This window comes from Chiroxiphia lanceolata, chromosome Z, assembly GCF_009829145.1.
Source record: "Chiroxiphia lanceolata isolate bChiLan1 chromosome Z, bChiLan1.pri, whole genome shotgun sequence".
NCBI classification, from domain to species: Eukaryota; Metazoa; Chordata; class Aves; order Passeriformes; family Pipridae; genus Chiroxiphia; species Chiroxiphia lanceolata.
In genome coordinates this window covers 15,258,159-15,281,775 of record NC_045671.1, presented here as the reverse complement: position 1 = coordinate 15,281,775, position 23,617 = coordinate 15,258,159, and the positions used below count along the sequence as shown (strand labels likewise).

The following is a 23,617-nucleotide window of genomic DNA, read 5'->3' as shown; positions in this document are numbered from 1 at the left end:
CATGTTCAGAGTGTGGTGTTCGGACCTGGCACGTGAAGTCCCTCTTGGCTGAAGATGTCTGTAGCATTAGTATGAACATAGCAAGTAACATTTTTGTTACTTGATGCTTCCAATTGCAGTGGTACCTGTAGCTAATACCATGAAAGAGCAAAATTAGAATAAATGATGCATTGCTTGGAATTAATGTTATATGAGAGAGAGGTTTTGCAGAATGATAATGGATCCATGTGGTCTAGTGGGAGCAGTCTTTATGCAGATCAGAAGTTTTATGAAGCTACACTGTAGTGAGGCTTAAACTTTCGTACTGTCCTTAAGGTCAGTGAAGCAGTTTTGTCTGTTCTGATAATTGTAATTACAAAATCTTTATAATTAGGCAAAAATTTTGCACTCTGCATATACTTTGTGTTTGAAGCATATGGGCATATCGTAAGTAATCTTGAATAATCAAGGAAAACAAAATATATTCAAATTAGGACTGTAGCAGACATAACTTGAGGGTCATCTAGCTGAAAGAATGAGGGTTCTCCCTACTTCTGCCCCCTACTTCGTTACCTTGGAAGGTAGATTCTTGACCTTGCTCTGCAGTGTAATATCAGTTTACATACCTTTCCCTTCTCTTGCCCTCCCCCGTGTAGCATTTGGATCACAGATGCACTAATCTGGTGTCCCAGTGTGCTGGAGGGTTGCCAGGCTTTTTATTTTCCCTTGGGCTTGTTTACTACTTACTAATAGTCTGAAAAATGCAGGCAGTGCCTGATACAAAGTCTCTTGACACCTGCAACTCTAAACGCATCAAGTTGCAGGTTTTAGTGAAACTGCACCTGAGACAAAAAAATTATATATGTGTAGGAATGGGAAAAATAGTGGCTGTAGGACCAAATTCTCTTCCTCTTTTCTCTGGCTCCCATGTGATTGAGGCAGGCCCTTAGAAGAACATTGTTTTTATGTGTGTCTAATGGGGGAATCTATTTTAATTTTCTTTTTTTACTGTAAAAAGAATAGTTACTGTTGATTGTGGACTTCAACTCTCACTTTTTCCCTGCCCTTCCCTCCACTTGTGCACTTTGATATCTGCTTGCAGATGTGGATAATGTGGTATCTACTGTCTCTAGACACTACGGAGACTGAGGCCTCCAAGAGAAAACTGGAAGTTTAAACACTATGAAGACCAGCTTCACATTACAGTGACCTGACTTACCCATAAGCTCACCGCAGTAGTGGATGACTCTGTGTGTGTCTGACTTACTTGCTCCTGTTTTAGTCAAGCCATTCTTTGTACATTCTTTCTCAACACAAGTTTTTCAAAAGAAAATGAAGGGGGAAAAGAGCTATACAGTGATTTTCTTTTTTTTTTTTTTTTTCCTGTCATTTAAATGGTTTTATTGAAAGGTCTGACAGGTGCCTAAGATGGAGCTGAGGTAAGAGAATAAGAGGAAGCATGCAGGGAGGGGAAAAAAGGAGGAGGGGAAAAACATCTCCCCCTTTATGTGGCATTAAACCATGAGATCAGTTTGGTTGCCTGAAACTTAAGTCTAGGTTGCTTTTAATTGTCTTTAAGGAAACTCCCTTCCTCAGCCACATTATTACCCAATAAGGGAGAGAGAATTCAGGGAAAGAAGTCTTTGGTGCTCTGAGAAAATAATAACTCTTTCCCTCTTATCAGTGTGGTAATCCTCTCCTAAAAATAACACTGGTGTTTCAGCATTAAACTAGCTTTCTGTTCTGTAATCTAAAAAAAAAGAAGCTGCAGGTTTCTGCAGTATCTGTCCTTAAATAGTGTGAGGCGGCTGTTTCTGCATTCCTTGTGTGCTGATCTGCAGTGCTGGGTGTGTGCTGCTGCATGTCCGTGTTCATCTCTGCAGTGCTGCAGATAACAGCTCCCTTGCTCTGTGCAGTCCAGGGAACAGTAGTCAGATGCATCCGTCACTGGAAAGCATGAGTGGCCTGGACTGCAGGGTTTCTTTCTCCCGCATACTTCTGTTACTTCTCCCTCCTTGGTTTTCTGATAGAGAGACATTTTATATAGCACGGCAGAGACTGACTTTTCTAGACAATAGTAAAACTATTTTTCAAAGATACTGAGGCTTGGTTCTTATGGTTTACTACACTTGCAGTTTGTCAGGCAAAAAATAACACCTTATTAGACTAGCTTAATTAGTTAGCTTGCAAATGATGCCTTCATTAGGCACTATATATACATTCCCTGCCACTCTTACATGTCTATTTTTTGATTAAAAATCAGGCTCCTTTTTGATTAAGGGATATAAACAACAGTTAAAGAACAAAGTTGGGAAACCCATGGTAATATTCCTGTAATCAGTGAAAGAACTACTAAATACATTTATCTTTAGATCGAACTCTCACTAAGACAAGGTGCAGATTAAAGTTAGCTCTGCAATGGTGACTGGAGCCATAATGAAAACATTTCTGTCACGCTAGACTCTGGGATGATTTTCTTCTGGCCTGAACTTGTTGAAATTCATGCCTAAATTGAGTGCGGGGGTGCAATACAACACATTTTCCTTTAGTCCCTTGCCTGATTATGCAATTACTGACAAGCTATCATAAATAATTGAGAGTTGTACTTGTCAGTATGTGATTGCTGGTGTAATGCAAGAATATGTAAAACCTAAGATCAGAAAAATTGAAGCCTTCTAAAGAATTTATCCCTTTGTGTTCTGATCCACTTTTCTGCAATATGTTGAAAAAAGTAAAGAATTAATCAGTGAAATTTAAAACTGCTGTGCAATCTAGTTATGTTTGTGTAGAGATTTCTTCTTTCTTCCTCTCTGTGTCCTAACCTGTGCTGGTTCAAGAACCTAGCTGAAAACTTTCCTACTGCCTCGCTGCTCTGTGTCAGTCTTTTTATTTTTTTGTCATGAAATTACTTCTTGAGTAAGGGAAGGACTTCTAGTCCTTCCAAACAGAAGGACATGTGAACTAAACCCAGAAATACTAAATGCTTAGATCACTTGAAGCTTGCTATTTAAAGACTGCTGGGATATTTTGTGATACAGGGTAATACATTAAACAGCAGATACATGTGTATAGCACAGGTGAGTTTGCTTTTGCAGTATATGACCAGTGAGAGTGAGATAGGTGGATCACACTGCACACCCTGCACAATGTTTTTGCTTTAGGAGCTGCTCTTTTCTTTTAGGAGTGTTTACTCCTGCCGTCACTGAAGGCAGCAGTCTTGGTGATGATTACAGTGTTGCTGTTCAGTCAAGAAAGGCTGCCTCCTATGTGAGTTAGCACTTCCTGATTGCCGTAGTTCAAATAAAACCTCCTCCTCTGTTACTTGTGACTCACTGATATGTGTCACCATTCTTATTTTCCACATCATGTGGGTGCTAAATACTTTTTCTAGTGCATGAATACATTGTTACAAGTATATGTGAAAGAGCAGTTTGTCTTCAGTGACACTGTCCCCTAGGTACCACGAGATGATACTCATTGGCATACTCTGTTCATAGGAAACCTAACTGTCACCTAAAACTGGGAAAATCTCTCCTCTCCTACTGTGCTTTCTTCTTTGCAACATTCACTTTTTATTTTCTCCTTATAAAGGAAGATGCTCTATCAGAGACTCTCTTCCCTCTTGCTCAGAAGCCTAGAAAAAAACTTTAGGTTAGAACTCAACTTGTTAATGAGCATTGTTCAAAGTCAGCAGTCTGATTCTTGGTCTGCCAGCTTTTGCTGTTAAAGTATATCTTGTACTAACTCCTGACTCAAAGCCAGAAGTTCTTGCACTTTCTTTATACAGCGATGGGTGAATCCTAATTCACCTTCCAGTGCCTTCCTAAGATCCAAATCTTAAACTCTATATTCTTTCCTCTTGGCATAGTAAAGGAAGATGCTTATCAGCTCTTAGGTTCCTTACCAGCTGCCTTTTTTTTTTTTTTTTTTTTGGCCTTAAGCACTGAGAAGGGCTCTTGCAGCATGCTTTTGTGAGGACAGTGACCTTTGTGTAATGGAATGGGAGAGAAGGGGCTTCTGACATTTTCTGTACAAAATTTAAGTACCACATTACAGTAAATTATAAAACATCCAATCTCTTAACAACTGAAGAAGTCCCGCATCACCTCTATAGCTGCTTGGGTGCTTTTGAATGCTGTTCTGAGCTGATTCAACACACTGACCTGGTTTTAAAGAGTTGGGTAGTATGAATTCATACTGACTGAAGGCAGCTTTGTTTGAAGGTGCACAATCACCAGTTGATTCCTAGTTGTCTGCTACTGCACAGTTTTATGTAGGACCACTGTTGCTGACTAGATGCTGATGAGAGAACAAAGCTGTGGTAGTCTTCTCTTTGTGACTGTACTGGAGCCATGGAAGGCAGGTAGCACAAAGAGGTGACCCAACTCTTGAAGGTACCTGGTGAAAAGAAAATTTGAGTTTTGTAGCCTTCTAAGTGACATGGGTTTACTATCCCCAATGACTGACAATCCTCTTTTCATCCTTTTTAATCCAGGAGGATTAAAACAAACTCACCTTGAATGAAAAAAAAAAACCAAACCTGCTGAACAGAATTACATAGAAACCTATTGGCAAGATATCCACCCACAGAAGTAGACTTTAAAATGACCTTGTTTTATTGATGTATCTGCTTAGATTGGTGATGGCACTTCTTTTCCTTATCCCCTATCCTGCAAAAGAAGCTCCTAATTCTTGGGTTTTATTCAGGTAAAATAGTTGACTGAAGACAACTGGAAAAATTCACAAATACTAGAAATTCAGATAATGGATAACTAGTGAACAACTACTTTTGACCAAAATTAAGACAATTTAAAACTGTTTTGAAGAAGCAAGATTTCCTTAAGATACTTTCTGACACTGTTTTTGGAATTATATAGTTACCACTACATAAGGAAACACTAATAATAGAATCATAGAATGACCATGTGTTGGAAGGCCCCTTGAAGATCATCTAGTTCCAACTCCAGGGAGACTTTCACTAGAACAGCTAATCACTTCAGCTGTAGCAATAGACCTCTCAGTCCTACCTGTGAGTAGACCCAGGAGCAATTTAACAGGCAGAGTAGTTCAATCCTGCAGTTTTAAAACTGGAAGAAAACTGTGTTGTGTATATCAAGAATCTTATGCCTGTCTCTTCTTGTTTAACAATCAACTGCTAATGAGTTGACCCACTTTCTGGGAGAAATTTTCCTTTTCAAGTTATGAGACTGATATCAAAGGCACAGAACTGAAAAGTATCTATTGATAAACCTGCGCTGTGTTTTTGAAACTACTCTTCCCAGATTCTCTGGTACGTTAATTCTTGTTGCACAGTCAGGTTCAGCTGTAAAAATGAACACTGCTTGTTCTTATAGAAGCCAGAAATAGATCCAAGTAAGCTTCTTTAGCAGAATATGATATATAGAAGGATAATGTTGAAACTGTCTAGTGCACTTATCAAGCACTCTGTTATTACATTGAGTTAGAGGACTTGAATGACAAGTACAAGAATAGGCTGTTCTTGCTCTATTATAGACTTTGCAGATTCATCTTTAAAAAGCTGTTACCTAGAAGAATCTGACTCAGAAGTGTGTTAAAGTTTGGTTTTATTTGTATTGTACTTCAACTCAGTTTTGGCATCTCTCCTTCATGTGGTGTCTTGCTATCTGGCAACAAGAGCAAAGCTTTTTTTAAATTTTGAATTAAAAAATGTAAGTATATCAACTCAGGACCCCCATCTTGGAATCTATAAACCCAGAATCTGCTAAATGAAACCAAAAATATGCAGAAGCAATATCAGTACATCCTTATTTCTGTGATCATGCTGATGTAACAACGGGTTTTGCTAGACATAGCCAAGATTTTAGTGCCTCCTCCCCTTTGCTGCCACTGCTAATCATGCAGCTTTCAGAGGGGCTGTGTGGGGCTTTTTTGATCTCATGACGTATTCCTTCTGTTACCTAGCCATCCCTGGTATAGGAGAGGGGTCACAATTTTTTATGTCATCTATTTCCTAGGGAAGGAGGAAACTACCAAACAGGAATTATGTTCTGTTTTTGCCCTAAGTGTAGAAGGAATTGTGTATCAAATTTCAGCATCTCAAGTAGCTTCTGCCTCTCTTAGAATAAGGTGGAATTTTTACCTCAAATTAATATTAGTGTATTTTTGTCTGTTTTATTTTGTTACTGCAGATCTGCAGATTACTGTAAGTCTGTTCTGAGTCTTAGATGACTGAGTCAATGAAGCTAAACAGTAGGTGCAATATTTTCTGAAACTGGAGTACTGAGTTGGTGAGGAACACATACTTACCTAAATTTATCTGCCTTATTTTAAGGTACAGAAGGGCAGTGAACTACCAGCTGAAGGGGCTGGTTTGGAAGCTAGTGGTGGAGAGGCCTGAGAGAATAAACTTCTTATTATAACTGGGAACCTTCTGATGTGCAGCAAGCATATCATGGCTGGGCTTCGCGAACGAAGATTTGGGAAGGCTTTATCCACATTTGTTACAGGCACGTTGGTGACTTATGAGGCCAATACGTGACAGACATATCCGGTTGCAAAAGGCACAACAGAAAGACTCCTTAGATGGTGTATTCCGCAAGACACGGTTCTTCCTGCGTTGCCTTTTCTCCTCGAGAGAGATCCTGCGTGTGTTCTCAAAGGCTTCCGCAGCGTTATAGATGGTGTGTCTCCAGGCCTCCCAATTTGAGGCCAGAGTGGACCAATTATGGTGATCAATATGGCCAAGGCTGAGATGTTGTTTCAGGGAGTCCTTGAATCTTTTCTTCGGGGCTCCTCTCTTGCGGCAGCCAGTGGCAAGTTCACCATAGAGCAAGATCTTAGGGAGGCGGTGGTCCTTCATCCTGGAATAGCAAGCATATATGGGGAGCATATATGGCCTTTAAAGGATACAGAAGGCAGGCAGTGAGATTGAGCCTGGCAAATAGTCAGGAACACTATTCCCCGTTAAATTCCAAAAATCATCTTAGTCATCATCATAGTCAGTGTCTGCTTTTCTTAGTGTTTCCTTGAGTGAATTTTGTAGCTTTTGCTGACTCAGGAAAGTTACAGCTTCACCTTCTGTTTTCTTAGGTAAGCCTATACTGCAGTACTAGTATGAAGTTAAAATACTCCAAGGCAGTATGACAGCTGGGTCTAATGCTAACGGAGATCCTGGGCATGGAAGTAAGGTCACTATTTCTGCTTGCAGACTCTTACCATTCTTCCCATCTCTTCTTTAATCTTAAGACTACAGCCATCAACACTAGAAAATTATATATCTAATCCTAAGATCACAGATCTAGTGCTGATAATTTCTACTAAAAACTGGAAAGCAAGCACCTGCTCTATTACATAAGTACTATAAGACTTTCTATGCTTTATGTTGCTTAAATATTTTTTACAAGTTCTGATTAAACTGATTTCTTGAGCAGTCTTCTGAATCAGTACAAAACAGCTGCTCTGATGGCTCAAAAATATATAGGGTACTGTCAGTTTTCCCTTTAAAATGTGTTTTGATTGAGCTTGTGATAGAGTTTATGTTATCACAATGTATCATTAGGCACTGCAAACTTCAGTCAAACACGGAAAAAATGTTCTGTTGTCTTAAACATGATGGCATGCAGCAGTGTGTAAGTGTAAAGTAACTTTCTGGTGTATGACAGGGTATACAATGTAATGGAAATTCTGAGTCCCTCTCTAGCACTACTGTTGTAAGGCCTGACTTTGTTAAAGACTGTTTAAATAAAATATTGTTATGCTTGTAGAACTCATTGGAAAAAGATCATTTACGCTCCTGACAACAAATTGCCTATTATATTTCTTGAAACTAAATGGTATTTCAAGTTAGGGTGTGTAGATAACATGAGAAATACTCTGAAAGCCTCTTGCTGTGCACTCCCACAAAACAAAGATTAAAATGGAAAAATAGTTATAACTTCTCAGGTTTAAATGAGCAGTGGTCCTAAATGATGTTCAAAGTTGTCACCTGCAGTAAAAAGAAAAAAATCCCTCATTGTTTTGTCAGCAGCTGACCTTGACAGTTCAGTTTCTTTGGCTATGTTGCTCTCCTGATCTGTAAACCCAGTGATTTAGGTGGATGGTGTGTAGAAGACCTAGATCTTTGGAGGCTTATACATGCTTTTGTATCTGTGGGCTTCTTAAGTCTTAGACAGTACAGTCAAAGCCTTTAACAGTAAATATAATGCTGAGCATGTAGTGCAAGCAGTGATTAATTAATTCCCCTAAACAGGAGGGATTACAGAGGGAGAAGTCACTCTTGTTTGCTCTGGCTGCAGCTGGTTGGATTCTTCCCCACCTTATGAGCAGCGCTGAAAGACAAGGAGCTGCTGACCTCTCCTGTTCCACCTGCCCTGCCTCTGATCCCCCAGTGTGTTTTAGCTATTAGTGTGGGGGTCTTAAATCTTTGTCAGGTCTCTCAGTAACTGGGCAGTTAGCCTCTGCTGCACTCAGTGAACTGCTAATGACTTCCAGGTGTCTGTCCATCCCTGGGCTAGCTTCAGCTTGCTTTCCCTCTGATCAGAGCAGAGCCCAGGGCACAGCCTTTACTTGTGACCTGCAGTTGGCTCACTTGACCTGAATATGTTGCTCTGTGTAAGCAATAGAGCAGGATAAGATATATTATTGTCTTGCTTCTGCATTTTTTGTTTCACATTTGCACTTCTCTCAGTGGTCGCAGAAGAGAGAATTGCATGGTTTCTAGAGTAACAGGTAGTACTTCTAAAAGTCTGTTTTTTGGAATGAAATGTAGATATAAGGGAGAATACATTTGTCCATGCTAATGTTTTTATATGTGTTTTGACCTGTTCTAATGGGTCGGGAACATAGATGACTGAGCTAGTGCCCTTGTGTAATACTAAACTGTTGAATGCAGAGAAACTGGGATAGGATGTAGTTCTGTCTTAGTAATTTACTAGACTAGAAATTGCATGCTTGTCTGTTGAGGCTGTTCCAACTCAGAGGAAGGTTTCCTCTACTTCCTGTCTCCACTCCCCTTGCCTTGGTACAACCAAAAGTGTAAGATGTGCTGAGGGACTCGCTCAGTTGCTGATCTGGCTTCTCTGCTAGTCAAATCATAGATCAGAGAAAAAATAAAAATATTAATAGCATAAAGTTGCAAGTAGAATAGTAGGAGAGATTAGAATGCTGTGCATGCTTTTAAATACATATATACTGTTTACTGAAGCCTATCACAGCTTCTGGTGTTATCAGAACAATCAATGTGCTGGTATTAGAAATGCTTTGCATTCCTTAGCGTAGAAAAGTGAGATAAAGTTCTTAAAGTAGATAGGAGTTAGGTTGTGAGCTACCCACTTATCTCAGCTACTGAAAATAAATAGTGCACTGATTTTTCTTTTGTACATCCGTTACCTCTAGGTATCAAAAGTCTAAATGTTTTCTCATTATTTTAAGGTGTTCTTCCTCTGGGTAGTTTTTTGTGTTCTCAGAACCTCCTGTCTATTGAGTCTTTCTCTTGACTGTTCATGGAAAAAGAATTTCAGCACATCTGCTTTTCTGCAGGGAACAGTCTTTTACAGATGCTTCTAAACTCTTTCCAGCAGATTAACGTGAGTTTCTTTAAGTGTCTTGCATACTTCCTTACTGTACATTAAAAAATGAAGAGCAAAGCAAACATGGTTGTCCTGTCTGAAATTAAAAGCAGAAATACAAGTGTGAGAGTGGGAGAACTTAAATTCTCCCTTACTCTCAGTCATGATTACCAGATGTATAGGTTTAGCTTGAAATGATGACATTTATCTGTCTGTGGGGTTAGCAGCATCACCTGTTTAATAAAATATGAGCTGTAAAAAGTAACTGATCTGTTTTGAGCTCATAATTTGCCATGTTGTATGGAGGTTATTTCTCCAGCACAGCTCAAATTACTGTTTGACCCCTTAACTGTAAATTGTGTATTTGTTTACAAAAGCTGAAGCTGATTTTGTCAGCACATCAAGTGCAGAATGTATTGATCTTATTTTTCAGGTAAGTTTAGAGAAACATAAAAATTCTTCTCAGTCTCAGCTTAGCCTAGTACAGGTTCTTGTAATTAGCATTTGCTTGTGAGTTTATTGCAATATGAGGAAAAATCTTTGGTTAATAATCAAGCTAACTAGAATCAGTGCCATAGTCTTCTTTAGGGGTAACTACCTTTCTCCTAGTTTCTAGATATTCATTTGTTTTAATGGAGAGAACTTCATTTGTTTTAATGAAGAGGACTAAATAGGAGCATGGAGTCTTAATGTGCTGTGGAGAACCTGAAACAGCAATTCAGCATGCGTTTAAGATTGCACAGAGCCTCAAGTGGAGATCCAGTTGCTTCCACAGATAATGAGGCCAATTGGGTTAAAGAAAGGATGTTTACAAAATACAGTGCATTCCTTGGAACTACTTAAAATTGTGAGGGAGAAAGCACCACTGACCAGGAAACAATTTCATGAGTTGTGGAACCGGATCTGTCCCAGGCTGTCCTAGTTCTCCTTTCTTCCACACCATTGGCTACATGTTCCTAATCTGTCCTTTGAACCAGCTCTCACAGTAATACACTCAACCAGATGACCAAGTGCCCCTGAAAAACCTGTGTTGTGTGCTCATGGGCTTTTTCTTTCTGGAAAACTTGGTGTGAAAAACTAATGCCGAGACAAGGAAGGGGATGGCCAGAAGTTGGAGGAGGACCAGACAGTCTAGGTTGTCTTGAGTTGATCTTGAAAGCTTAGCTGAGTTTTGTGAGCACCACATCTGGTTCTGAAATAGGTAGTACAGTATCACTGAAATGGTTAGAAACTTCCCGAGTTTCTTTCCTTTCAGACAACAAAAACCTTTCAAAACGACAATATTCTTTGCTGGTCTTAAATATTTGTGCAACTGCTGTAAAAGTTGCTAATTCAACTATAAATGCTGTTTTTTCCTTGTTTAAGGAAAATATGCAGCTTGCTAGCAAAGCTACATGGACACCTGAGTGTCAGAATCTGACTTCTTAAGCAGCTTAAGAAGCTTAAGCATCTAACTCTAAAATTAGAAGTGTGATAAATGCCACAAATCAGAATAGTGTGGTGTGTTACGCACATTGTAAAAAGATGATAGTTTGGTATCCATCACTTCCATTTGAGGGAGAAACTGGAATTTAAATGCCTTTTTTTTTTTTTTTGGTTTAGGCTTAAACAGTAAAAATATAACATAATCACCTTTTCACTAACCAATCTTCCTTTGGAAAAAACTCTCTTCCCTTGGGCATTGGTATTTTATTTTTGACATTCCCTTTTTGTGAGTGGAGGACAGTTCTCACAGGGACTTCCTCCCTAAGTTTCCCAGTCTGGACTTCCTTTCCTTCCTTCCTCATAGGCTTTTGTGTCATGCCATGTTGTCCAGCCAGATGTGATTAAATAGTTCCTTAAGGCTACTTATATTACTGTGAATTGCTGTAGGTGTTCCATGGAAAGTACACTACAACAGGGTTTGAACCTACAAATCAGAGTTGGAAATTCCTTGTGAACTCAGCATAGCCCCTTGTAACTATTTCAACTAGCTTAACTTCACTCTGTACAAATGTTGCCCTGGTCTAGCCCAAACTTAAGGCTGTTCCTTCCCTGCAATCCCTGCTCAGTAATTCAAGCATCATTCTTGCCTTTCTTCTCTCCCCCTCCGTCCTGTTTGCTTTTGTTCTTGTTCATGTGTATGAAGTTTTTTTTACCTTTCTTTCATAGGTAAAAGCTTCAAATTTCTGCAGTCTCTTTTTGTTACTACATCTGTAGCTTTCAGGGTTATAAAACCATAGGACAGTTTGCGTGGAGGAAGTCTTAAAGATTATCTCATTACAATACCCCTGCCATGGGCAGGGACACCTTTCACTATCCCAGGTTGCTTAAAGCACCATCCAACCTGGCCTATCGGTTAGCTAGAGTCTGATTGTGTGAGCATTACAGGAGAAATGCCTCATTTTATAATAGTTCCAGAGCACTTGAGTGATCAAGTTGTTTTCTCTGCATAATTAAAAGGGAGAGAAACTACATTAGAGGGCTGCTGTCTGTTTCCTGCTACTACCTTGCAAACCAGCCCAGAACATGTTGGTCTCTAGTATCTTGACAAGATCAACTGCAAAAGTTTTAACAAAAAATAGAGAAACTCCAAATCTGAGAAATTCCAGTCTGAAGCATGCAGAACTTCAAGTTATAGTGCTTTTTAATATCTGATGGTTTAGAGGATATGAATAACAACTAAACCATTAGGATCCTTTACGGTATAAAGTTACCTAGAAGAGCATCCTTGGAGGTTACTGCTGGTACTGTCTGGGTAAAAAGGAAGAGAAAGCATATTGTGAAAAGGGCAAGGAATGAGAGCTGATCTACAAGATTGCCTTTCAGCCTTGTAATCTTGCACTAGATCTTGGTCAATCTTTCCTCCAGTTTGTAGAAACTAATGAGACTGAACAAATGTACATTTCTCAGAATTTCAGTGTACAGTCAACCTGCATAAAGGTCATGGAGGTGCTTGACACTTCTGATCCAATACTGGCCTGTTATGTACATTAGTAGTGGGTTTTTTTCTTTTTCCTCTTCCAGTGAAAACTTCAGGATTGTTTGCTTACATGTATTACTTGTTGTCTTCTCTCCCTGTAAAATGAGCAATAGTAAACTACTGTTTGGGATAGGTTAATGATCAACTAAATACCATTTCATAAAGTCTTCTATTCCACTGCTGGAAAGCAGTACATCATTTGGATTGCCATAGGAACTCCTAAAAGTAATGAAAAAAAAATGGAAGTGGGCAGCGTAAGATATGTAACCAACTTCCTTTTTTTCCTACTCTTTTACTATAGCCTATACAAATTAATTTTGTAGTCTTATTGAAACTGTCCTCATCTGACTTCTTTATTTGCTGCTTTTCCTTTTTCCTCTTCCTAGAATCTCATTGTTGAAAGTAAAAACACACTTTAAATCTACTTTCTAAGTACTGCATAAGGTAGACAGATCAATCTGATTTAACAAAAAGGTGCATCCTTTTCTTTCAGTGAAATAGATATAGAAAAGAACAAAAATGTATGAAGACATATTTAAATGTATAGGCAGTAGTAAATCAGTTAATCACAAAATAGTTTTATAAACAGATTTCACATGAAGAAGAAAAAAAATTAAATCTTGGGTTCCTTTCATCTGTTTAATGAAGACTGAGTGCATAGCTCTTACTGGCAGGAATTATCCCTAATTAAAAAAAAAAAAGTCCTTGAAATTCTGTCTTACCTAGGTTACAAAGTGAGCAATTCTCCCTTCATATTCAAACTTTTGCTGGTAGGCTTAAAAAAACTGCCTTAAAACAGTTGTCAAACTGAGGGTACCTTCCTTTTTCGTGTACACTCATGTAATTGCTCTCCTTGAAAAAAACCCACATGACTCATGATTCTGTGTACTTTGGTGGCAAGAAATTTGGAATTTTTGAGCTAAGTACTCTTTGTGACATTTGCATATGAATTGCATGCCATCTAGTTTCTGAACTGGAGCTCTTAGAGAACGTATTTCAGCATCTGGTAAAAATGAAATGGCCAGCCTTCATGAAGTTAAACCTAGAAAAAAACCCAAAACAAACCACCTCAAAACCTTACTGTAAAACCGGCAATATTGGCTCAAATGTTGAACTGGAAGGCTGAAAATGTAATTGAACAAAACAGAAAAATTCTTGATGTTAGGTTGTAGTATCTTTTCTTGGAAAACAGGTATTTATGTCTAAGTAGTCCAGTTCTGCAAAACACAAGCTGCTGCTTAAGTTAAGCATGAGGATATTTCTGCCTGTGAAAATCAGGTGACTTTTTTGAGAAGATAGGATTGTATCAATTAGGTAATGGCTTTACCACTCCATCATTTTGGTGCTGAGTGTGCAGTAGCAGAGATAAACATAGGGAAGACTGAGTTATATTAGTGGAATCTTGCAGTGGCCTTGAGTGTAGCTGAAAGTTGTCTCCCGGCACGTGAACATACAGCTGGAGGAATTTCGATGTGAGTTCTTCAGTGTGGCCCCCTTCATATTTGAAGGGCTGCAATTCTGTTTTGTCTGCTTCTACCACCTGTCAAGCTTCAGCTCTCTTCTCAGTCATTAAAGCAGAGGAAGGAAGGAGGGAGACCTTTGAGATGCAGTTGATTTGATGGTATATCGTGCTACTTAATGAAAAACTTTGTGCTTAAAGTCAAATGAGCATAGTGCTATTTGCATTTTTGTATGGTTTTTTTATATGGGATGGTAAGCATCAGTAAGTATGGGCAGTTCTTCATATTTCAGATGTTTTGTGGAAAAAAATTTTGCTCTGCTCCATAAGAGGATTTAAATTCCTCCCAAATTGCTTTCTGTGACCATAGCAATTTTATTAGAAGAGGACTTGAAAGCTTGGAGTATTACCAAACACATACAGTTTCAATATGCACTTCATAAGCCTTTGCGCTGCAACTTAGCAGCCCAGAGAAGGGTCCAGAACTTATCACTCTGTTCCTACTGTTTCTCTCTTGATGTCTTTTCTTCTAATGAAGTACATAGGAATAAGCTTATTTAAAACCCCTTTAAGCTACTTACCTTGTAGTCAACAAGTGTCACCAGAAATCAAAGCAATCACTCATCATATTAACTTCTTTGAAATGTGTTTTTTTTCTCAGTACAGCAGGTTGTTTATATCCTGACTAGTCTTTTCTGTGTCAGTAATTGCACTTACCCTCTGATTTACATATAGACCATCTATCTGCATATTACATGAACATTACGGAAAATATAAAGTTTAGTTTGCCCTTTTTTACCTTGTTTTAAACCAAAATCTACTTTTTGTTTCAGGATTTTGCAGCTCTTACAGCATTACCTTATTTATCCACTGTTAGTCTAGTTTTGCTCAATAGATCAAAGGGAAGCGGGGAAGTGGGCATGGTGGTATTTGGTCACATGCTGTCAGAAGCCTTGATGGCTTCTTTGACATGACTGTCAGTATAATGCAAGTGAACTTGTAAGAGAGGGAATAGGTAATATGTCACACTTAGACTCAGTGTAAGTTCTGAGAGTTATAATTTGTACCCGAGTCTCAGTTTTCATGTTAATAACTTAGACATTTTCATGCAGAAGTCTTCCAAAGTGTACAAAAGCTGTGTAAATGCATTCTTAAGGTATAAATCTCATTACCAAGAGATACAGTCCAGTCACACCAGTGTCTATATTTCCCATTGGTGTCTCTGCAGTTCTCTTGTACCCCTTACCTGCATGAAAACTACTTGCATGAAATCTTTAACTCCGTAATTATGGCAAAATCTGTGTGTATTTTTTGTCTTGGTGTCTGTAAACACTGATCAGATTATAGTGTACAGAACAAGGCTGGTAATTCAGATATAAGTCAAGGCAGTAGGGTGGTGGGAAAGGAGGGGAAACAACAGGCAGCCTGCCCTCAATAACTATTTAGTTGTGTGAGTGGCAAATACTTTTTTTTGAGTGTAATCTTGGTTTAGTGTGTGGCAACTCACCTTAATGATGAAAGGACTTTGAACTCTGTCTGTGAACAACCTCAGAGTCCTTCTGAAATAGGCTTCTAAAAGAGATAAATTTTTATAAACAGGATTAGGTAAGTGTGTGCATTGCATGATACTTAGGAAATTTGAGTTATGCATGTTTGGTAGCCTCCTCCATGCATGTTTAAAAGTGACTTTTTTTTTTTATTTAACCACATGTATTTCTTGTTTTTGTTTTTTGTTTTCCTCCCCCAACAGCTGGCTTACCCCTTGGTGTTCTAAACTTGGCCAAAATAAAACCGTATCAGAGAGGCTTTTTCTGTAATGATGACAGCATCAAGTATCCGTTCCATGACAGTACCATCACATCCACTGTCCTCTACACAGTGGGGTTCACCCTGCCCATTTTCTCTGTAAGTAGCTAATATATAGGGAGCTTTGGTGATGGGAGTAAAATGTATGCCTTCCTAGAGGTCAGTACTGTAACTGTGCTTTGAAGACAGTCTATATAGGCAAAATCCCATGTATGTATAGTCATATGCATGTGAAAGGTGCTATTACTTTGTTTGCACAGAAAATCTGGAACTAATCTCTAACTGCTAGAGTTGCTAATTTTATTTGTTTTAGGAGCAGAAAAAATGTATTAGTCTAGGCTTTGATCATTGGAGAGTAAAATGGCTTCCAAAATGTTATGGTATAAACGCATCTCTCGCTCAGAATGGGTTAGTCTGTTAACTTGAACACCTGTAATATTAAAACTTAGTACTATACTGGAGTGCACATACCTATAAATAGTGACTGTTGCTTCCATATACTTTCTACGGATATAAATCTAATTTTGACTCAGTGGGTTTTATTAGGTTTAAAAGTAATGTGATGACTCTTTAAACCCTTCAAAATGGGATACAGAGACTGAAAATCTAACTGCTTGTAGAAAAGAGGCTCAGTGTTTTCAAGAGCACATGATTTTGACAAAGAACAATTTTATTCTTCTCTAGGTTTTTCTAATAATATTTGAAGCCTGCTTGTATCTCAGTTTTTAGTAAGGTTTGATATGACTTAGAGAACCAAAATTTAACTGTGCAGAATAGTCTTGAACCTGAAACTACATCTTATTTCTGCTTGTGGTGGTTGACCAAGACATATGAAAGATGATGATAATGTTTCATCTGATAAATGTATAAGCTAAATTGATTAGTAAGAACTATATGAAGTGGTTTAAGGATGGAAGCAGTCATTTAAAACAGGTAAACAGATACCTACAGAACCTCTACATGCACTACTCTAGTTTTCCCTTAAATCCTTATTCATTAAAGCTTGCATTAGGCCTGTGCAATAAATTGAAGGTTGGCACAACAACACTAGTATAGTTTCACTATTAAAGAAAGAAGTCTGAAGTTTGTAATTTTGGCAAGTATATACATCCTCAACATGCCTTTGGGAAAATTTCTTTTCCAGTGGGTTTCCTTTGTGCTTTAATTGATAAGTGTACTGGTGAACTAACAATTGTACCTCTGTCCACTTTTGGACTTCTAAAGAGGTGTTCCAGTTCCAGTTTGATAATCTGTTGAGTTACTTGATATCTTATCTTGCATTTCAAGAAGTTGTTAATGTAATATAAAGTCAATTAAGAGTGGGTTTTTTTTTCTGGCTCTAAAGCAGTGGAGAAACATCTGACTTAGAGCTAATTCACTTAAATCTCAATATTGAAAGAGTAGTATGGACTATAATTTTAGATAACCTTTGTAGTAACAACTTAGAATTAGATGTGTCAGTGATTGCAGTCTATTCTGATATTTTTCTGCTATGATACTTTTGTAGGGGTCACACAGTGAATTTTCATTGCCTGGCTTTGTGCTGGAGCCTGGAGTATATAATTGGAACAATCACTTCTAGTCTCCATGCTGAGAGATTTAAGAAAAAATTCTAAAGCACTTTTAGTTCTGTTACAGTACAGCCTAGCCAGATCATTTGCTTTTCAGTCTGAACATTTTACAAAGCTTAAAGCAATTGCTCTCTGTAGTTAACATTCTAACCTGGCTTTCTTAATCTGCATTTCAAATTTAGAGAGCTCTTTAGTCTCATGCAAGACATGAAAAATCTTCCATGGCTACTGGAAACTAAGGACTAGGGTAAGGTGTGGAGCTAGAGAGAATGACATTTGGGATATTACAACTTCCTGAGTTGAAAGTAGGTTCCTGTTCAGTGGTTTCTGTCTCTAAGCTTGCCTTTATTCAAAATGGAAGGGAAAGTTGATCAGTCTGGGAATCTGACATTCAGACTTGTTTTTTGTTTTGGTATGACTCAATCAAGACTTGAGACCTTTTTCCCAGGCAGTTTAAGTTTTTGGAAGTAGTGTGTTCCAGACTCAATATCCTCACCAGGGACACAGCTCACTTATGAAAGATTATTGGGCAACAACACTGATTATCCTACATGCAGTAAAAAAAGTTGTCCTGACATGAGGCTTCTGAAAGGAACAGAATTCTCAATGAAGGAACTAGTAAAGGATGGTAAAAATTTGGTCTAATACTATGTAAAAAGTCTATCAATTGCACTTTTGTGCAAACTTTTTTCCCCTCAAACATGATACTTGTTCCTAAGTAGTTGGACTTAACACCTCTCTTACAATCTGTCACATTGTGAGAGAGAAAAACCTTGTGGTAGAAATCTAAGGGAAGCAAAAAGAATCATCTGCAATGTGGAAAAAATAGTTAATTGAGTAGTACAGTGATTACAGCCTTAGCATTTAATAATGTACAGGTATTGCTGTTTGCTTATTTAGACCTTAGTCCCTAAAACCTAATGAAATATAAGCCAAAATGCTTAAAGTATTTTTATGCACATGCCCCTTGCTGCTCTATCACCTTGCTTGTCTTAAAAGTGTAGTAGAAAGTGGCTTGAACATCTTGCTATATAATAATAATAAAAGATCTTGTTTGGTTAAGTTGTTGGGGTAGGCCACAGTGGTATATAAAATAACTTCAAAGGAGAAAAAAAACCCTAAAACCAGACAAACAAAAAAACTCCAACACCCCAAAGCCTGCATAGATATTTTATTATTAAACCTCTCTCTGTGCATAAAAGAAACTCGGCTACATGAACATGGATTTGTTTAGGTGACATTTTATGGAGATTTACAAGATATGTTAGAAACTCTTGGGAATCTTAAAAAAAATTAAAAATTAAAATAATATTCTTAGAGATCATAATTCTGTTTATGGCTCTGAACCTTTCCTGATACCATTGCCACCTTTTATCAGGAAATAGTGTCTGGGAAAGAAATTCATGTTTATTGTTTTCCAAGTGCCACTTCATAGTATGTTGCATCTCAGTTTTCCAAATTGTTCTATTTTGATGGGAAGCACAATTTTTGTATTAGAATTTTCTGAGATTTAGGATCAAACAAGCCTTGGTAGTGCTCTGGAAAAATGAATCTGTCTAGATGGCTAGGCCAGTGTCCAGAGCAGCACTTATCCATGATATCTGACACTTAAGGAATGCAGGAAGAGCTTTCTGATACTTCTACCTTCCCAAGTCTTCATAGAGATGTTTAGAAAGTAACTCTGTATAATTTAAAGGTCATGAACCAGTTAGAGGCTAGTGTCCATAGATTGCAACTCTGGGAATATTTTCAAATCTACTTGGTCTGGCATTTTTGGTTTTTAGCTGTCTGCATGAGACCAGGTTTTTCAAATATAATTGACAAATTAATGTCAATCTTTCCCCTTTGGTGAGGTCCAACCATGTCTATTTGTAGATGTCCCATTCAGTCGGTCTTTTCTGGTGACTTCACCTCCAAGTTGTTTTTTCTCTTCCTCCAGTCATCTTGTTTCTTCGAACTGCTACCTTCAGTGACACTCATGCAGCTTCTCTTAGATTTGAATAGGTGAGAGTAGGGGAGGGAGAAGCACAGAGCAAGGGAAACCTCTGAAACAACTTTTTTACCAGAGGAGCAGAACAACAGAGCAACTTGAGAGTTACTGAGTTTCATCTGCTCCCTGTACTAAGTTCTGAAAAGGGTTTCTGTAGTTCCCTGCCAAAACTTTGCCTGGCAGCTCGGTTTGGGAGCTGAATGTTCATAAACCACTGGTGGGTTTCTATTATATGATGGACTGTTGTGTGTCAGGTCTTCTAACTCAGCCAAAGTAGTGCACTGAGTTCCTGGGAAACTAAGTAGTTTGCCACAACTTGCTGCTACCAAAACAGATAATGCAAATGCTGATGTTCCTGACAGGGGAAGTGTTTGTTAGTAAATGGTATTTTGATTAAGTCACTTCTCTGGGATGACCTCTGCTGTTTGGGATTTGTTTGAGAGAGAACATGATGAGCCTGTAGGACTTAATTTCTCCACCTTCAACACATCCAAAAGATATCTAGGTAGTCAGGTCACATTGATTTCTAACTAGTTTAAACAAAACAAACAAACAAAAGGCAAACCCAAAACATTCCTAAGTTTGGTTTGGCAAAAACTAATGTCTAAAGTATCTTGATGCCTTCTCAAAGGGGACCTACAAAGCTTTGCTCCTGTGCCAGCTTTAACCTATTAGACATTAGGCTTAATGTTTCTGGCAATGTCTCCTTATACCAATGTTCTGACCAAACTTTCTGCTCCTACAGATTAGCACAGTCATACTTGGGAGGCAATTTCCTGATTTCTTTTCTGGCAAAAGAAACTAATCTTTTATGCTCTGCTTGTGAAAGAGATTAATTTTGCAGGGAAACTTTGATTGACAGCACCTAGTTGATTAACCAAAATTAGCACTTACTGGGCTAATTTGTCTTCAGGGACAAGTGTAGTTACTGCTATGGTAGAGACTAATAAATCAGGGGACTAATTTATTGAAGACTGTTTGGTACATGTACTCTTCATTTTTTCAGCAGTGTCTAAGCTTTATGTCCCCCTCTGATAGTTTGCAACTAGTTGAAATTAAACCTGCTGTTTTATACGACAGTGGATTTCAGCTTAACTTTTAGGTTTCAGGTTGCTTATAAGTAATTTTTTTATGCTCTGCCTTTTAACCTGGTAAACCTTCAGAAAAAGATAGTGTGTTATCTTCATTGTTTTTTGGTCTGTTTATGACATTGAAGACCTTTTTGGGCAATGTTGTTGAACTTCATAATCTGTCAGAAACATACCTCCTGTTTCTTGGTGTCAGTCACATCTATTCTCATCCTAATCCCTTTGATACATTAGGAAGATAGAGTACTCAGGCTAAAGGCAGCATTTTTAAAGAAAATCTTATTAATTAGATCTATATATTCAAGTTATTACTTCACCAAAATCTTAAGAAACTAAACAGTCATGAGATTAGATAAGGAATCCTTAAATGTATACATAATTCATTGGACTCTGAGAAGTGGACAGTAGGAATTAGTACTCCTTGACCTTTGTAAGGGAGGAAGGTGTCAAGTAGAGCTCTCCAGGAGTCTGCCCTGTTCTGTATAGTCATAAATGCCTTGGAGGAGAGTATGTGCGGTGAGGCAGCAAAGTAGGGAACTCAGAGCAATAGATAGAAAAGATGGCAGTAACATAGCTGGTGAAATATGGGGTAGGTGTCAAGGGATATCCTTCCTGAGGAGATTGAAAAGGACAACTTGAGGAACGTGTATAATCTGATGTTCTCTCTTTAGAGTGATAATGGTCAACTTTTAGGTCTGTGGAATGATCAACTTTGTGCCCAGTAACAGTGAAGAAACCTAATCAAGATTAGAAATTTGGAAAGAAATAGACCTGAGATATTTATGGAAAAAACTCTAACATAATCAGTCAGAAATCACACCACTTTGTCAGGAAATCTAATCCATTATGCTGTATGAGTCAGACTTTTGGACAAGTGTATTATAATTGCTTCAAATACTTAGTCTTACCAGTTGAGCTACTTGTGTTTCTACCTCTTATATTCTGATTGAAACATTTCAGAAGCCTATATTTCTCCCTATATCTTTATTACCGGCTGTGTCTGTAATTCCTTAATTCTTGGTTGCTTGTTGGATTAGTATTGCTCTTTTTTTTCTGATATCAGCCTATGCAATTGGCTGATTTACAGCCCTTGGATTCTGCTGAACTATGCAAAACCAAACTTTTCTCGTTTTTGAGATGAAGACTGTACCCTAGCAGTCCTTTTCTGTCTGTGTTTAGGATAGATGAATTGAAATCAAACGTGTTTGCCAATTCTGATTGAGTATGGTTTCAGAAGAAATTTTTGTCAGCTGGTAAAGAGTGTTTAATGCCTTTGGAATGACTTGTCTAATGGTCACACACTGATGTACAAAAGCCACAGGAAGCAGATATTATTTTCCCCCTGCTGTTTTGAACTGAAAAGCTCCTAGCTCAACAGAGTTGTTAAATATCCAAGTGCATGACTCTCAACTTATAACTGCACAAATCCCCACCTGTGCTCTTGCTTCAGTCTTTGAGTTGTTTTGCTGGCAGAACTGGCTGCCCTTGATCTTCTACTATATCAAAGAATTGCCAGCTCTGTCAGCAGTACTTCTGCTAGTTATTCATTAAGGATGCATATGCACTGCATAACACTGACTTGTTGGCTTTATCCTTGAGATTACCCTACTGGTAACCTCTTCCCAACCTTATAATTTCTCTTCACATATGTGTTGCCATTTTCCCTTTAGGCAATTTCTTCACTGCATTACAATTGACTTAGAAGATGAGGTGTTGCTTTTTGGGATCAGGGATGCTTTTTGGTGTTGTCATATGGGAAGTATTCAGTAGAGAGCCTTTACTGCTCTTTTGCTCCACTTACTATATAAAAGGAATACTTTGATTTTTTAGAAATTAAAACACCTTGAAATCCCACAAAACCAGATTTTGCTGATCCATAGAACAGAACAAAATAATAAGTACTGTGGAAAGTTTCTCTTAATGGTTTCACTTGCCAGAAGCAGTTGCTGCCCCTCTGGTTTGACTTCTACTTTTCTCCTCCCTCCTACTAGCTACTAATAGTGAAGCCAATCCACAGGTGTTTAAAAGTAGTAAATTAAACCAGCTATATGGAGCATATAGGGATTAGGGAGCATATATAATGAGGGATTAGATATTGACATTGGAAAGTATTTTAACCAAAAAGACATCAAAAGGCTTTTCAGGCTTATGATTGCCTTGGGTTGAGCAAAAGGTAAATTACAAATGTTGTAGTTCTGTGACTTCAGTTTAGTTTAACAGTGTAAAGTTAATCTGATCAGTTTTATTGTAACCTGTATTTTAGAACTTTAAACTTTTCTCTCAAGCTTTCATGGAGCATGTCTCCTTTCAGCACTGAAATGTGCTTAGAACAGCAGTAAGACAAATGACTGGTGGAATTACTTCTTAAATCTGTTCTGCACTTGGAGGAAACTGAAGAAACACTTCATGACATTCACTATATAAGCTTTTTTAGCTTTTTTTTAACTTTTATATAAGCTGTTTTTAACTTTTTTCAGTGCATAGCTCTTCCAATTAATGATTGCTTAATGGTAACTTAATGGTTATTAGATACCTAATACTTTAAGACTCAGAGTAAAGGAGATGTAAAGAAATTATGAAAGAGAAGACATTTTAATAACTTGATTTTAGCTGGTTCATACTTGCTTACAAAGCAAAACAAAAACAAACCTTGAGTTGTTTGCTATTTTGTTTGCATGATCTGGATACAGGAAGATGATGTGAGCAATTACAGACTAATTACATCATAATCTCAATATTGATGAAGACTGAACATGCACACACACACATCAAACAGCTTCATTTTGCATGGAAAAGCACATAGCACTGCACAAGGGACTTCATTCCCATGATCCATGTACCACTGCTTTCCATTTCTGATTTAGCAGCTGGCAATTACATTTAAAAAAGCTCCCCCCTCTCTCCCCAACCGTGTGAATAACCCCATCGCTCTGAAAATTTTCAGTCTTTCATCTTGAGAAGCTGAAATATTCAGGAGTGGGTAAGAGGAAATGAGGAGTAAGCCACCATGACTCCATTATTCACAGAGCAGGTCTTGAAAAAGGATGATGCAGAACTAGTGATATGATGGCAGTGATGCTACCTAATTGTAATCACAAGTATTTGTGGCAGTGTGCTGAAGCTGTGATAAGTGTTTCTTTTAGGGTGAACTAATTTTGGGAACAACGGCTTTATGATGATAATCCAAACTAACTACTCTAAAGAAGTAAACATG

General features: G+C 38.0%; 1 protein-coding gene and 1 long non-coding RNA gene across 3 annotated transcripts in view; both read left to right on the top strand.

The window, feature by feature from the left end:
- LOC116780185 lies at positions 1-21,514 on the top strand. The gene is made up of 4 exons (XR_004354370.1): positions 1-12; positions 12,428-12,433; positions 19,179-19,188; positions 21,441-21,514. It is a non-coding gene; the product is annotated as an uncharacterized LOC116780185 (long non-coding RNA).
- Positions 1-23,617, top strand: part of PLPP1 (phospholipid phosphatase 1) — a 57,015-nt gene that overhangs the window by 1,291 nt on the left and 32,107 nt on the right. Inside the window, exon 2 of one of the 2 annotated variants that reach the window (XR_004354369.1) lies at positions 15,699-15,853. The exons of the other annotated variant lie outside the window; for it this stretch is intronic. The gene's annotated coding sequence lies outside the window, so the exon portion shown is untranslated. The remainder of the gene's footprint in view (positions 1-15,698; positions 15,854-23,617) is intronic. 2 annotated transcript variants of the gene reach the window in all.